At 67.7% G+C, this 1,209-nt stretch overlaps 1 protein-coding gene across 5 annotated transcripts in view; it reads left to right on the plus strand.

The window, feature by feature from the left end:
- The first annotated feature begins 889 nt into the window (after window positions 1-889).
- Window positions 890-1,209, plus strand: part of ATF2 (activating transcription factor 2) — a 53,934-nt gene continuing 53,614 nt past the window's right edge. For 4 of the 5 annotated variants that reach the window (XM_010566366.1, XM_010566358.1, XM_010566381.1 and 1 more), the window contains exon 1: window positions 890-976. The gene's annotated coding sequence lies outside the window, so the exon portion shown is untranslated. The remainder of the gene's footprint in view (window positions 977-1,209) is intronic. The other variant, XM_010566373.1, reaches the window with a different exon arrangement.

Genomic DNA, 1,209 nt, shown 5'->3' on the forward strand with positions numbered 1-1,209 from the left:
TTAATGCATCCAATTGCTTCTAGTTCCTTCTGTGTAAAACTTAGGTGCTTCCCTTCATTGTACAGTGCTGCAGCATTTTTGACACAGTGTTAAAAAGGCAAATGTTTAACAGAACCACAGCTTCACCCCTAGCTCCTGGCGTGAGAGTTGCGGTGTGCAGAGAGATGGGGAAACCAAAGGAATATAGCCAGTATGGGGTTTTGGAGGGCTGATTATTCCAGAAGTTAGGCGTGCCAAGCACAGCAAGCGCTGCCGCTGAGCGAAGCCTTGCCGTGGTTTAGTCTCTACCCGCTTTCTGCTGCCTTCCCCTAGCAGCCGCTGCCGGCCCTCCTGCAGAACCAGCAGCGGAGGACGGGCGCTTCGTCCTCCGAGCTCCCCGTCTGGGACGGCCGCAGAAGTCCTCCCTCAGCAGCAGCTTTGCCCAACGTGCTGGATCGCGCACAGACAGACACGGTTCAGCGTGGCTCCCGCGGCGGATGCGTTGCCCACATGTGGCCAGCGGAGTCTTCGGCCGACCGGCCACATCCTCAGGGGGTCCCCGGCAGGGACGGGGGAGTATTCGCGCTCTGAATGCGGGGTCGCCGTGTGACGGGACTGGTGCAGCGGGGAGCAGAACCCGTACGTCCGCCCAGGCGAGAGCTGCCGTTGGCGCCGCAGGTCGCCCGCAAGGGAGGCGGCGCCGCGGTCACCCATCCGCGGGCGGACCGAGCCGCGCCTGCTTAGCTACAGCCGCCTCGCGGCTCCCCCTCATCCCCGGCCACACCCGGGCAGTTGGCGCTTCCGGCCACACCGTCCCCAACCGCCCCGCCGGCAGCGCCCAATCAGCGGCGCGCGCCGTCCTCCGCGCCGCCCCTCCCCGCCACGTGACCTGCACCTCCCCGCTGCCCGCGGAGATGTCGGCCGAGCTATCGCGAGAAGTGACGGAAGCCTGTGGGGGACCCGGCCTTTAATGTGCGGTTCGGCCCGCGTTCCCGGGGTGAGTTTGTAAACACGAGCGCGGCGCCGGCCCGGCGGCGGCGGCTCCTCCTCCTTCTTCTCCTCCTCCTCCTCCCTCCGCGCTGCGGCGGCGCCCGCGCGGGCGAGGGCACCGGGGGCGGAGGGGAGGGAGCGGCCCCGCTCGGCAGTAGGCGGGGGATACCCGGGAGGCAGTAACATGGCGCCGCCGCGCCTCTCCGCGGCAGCCCCCTCCCCCACCGCGGCCTGCGGCTC

The sequence above is a fragment of the Haliaeetus leucocephalus genome, unplaced genomic scaffold (assembly GCF_000737465.1).
Source record: "Haliaeetus leucocephalus isolate CR32 unplaced genomic scaffold, Haliaeetus_leucocephalus-4.0 Scaffold1, whole genome shotgun sequence".
NCBI lineage: Eukaryota > Metazoa > Chordata > Aves > Accipitriformes > Accipitridae > Haliaeetus > Haliaeetus leucocephalus.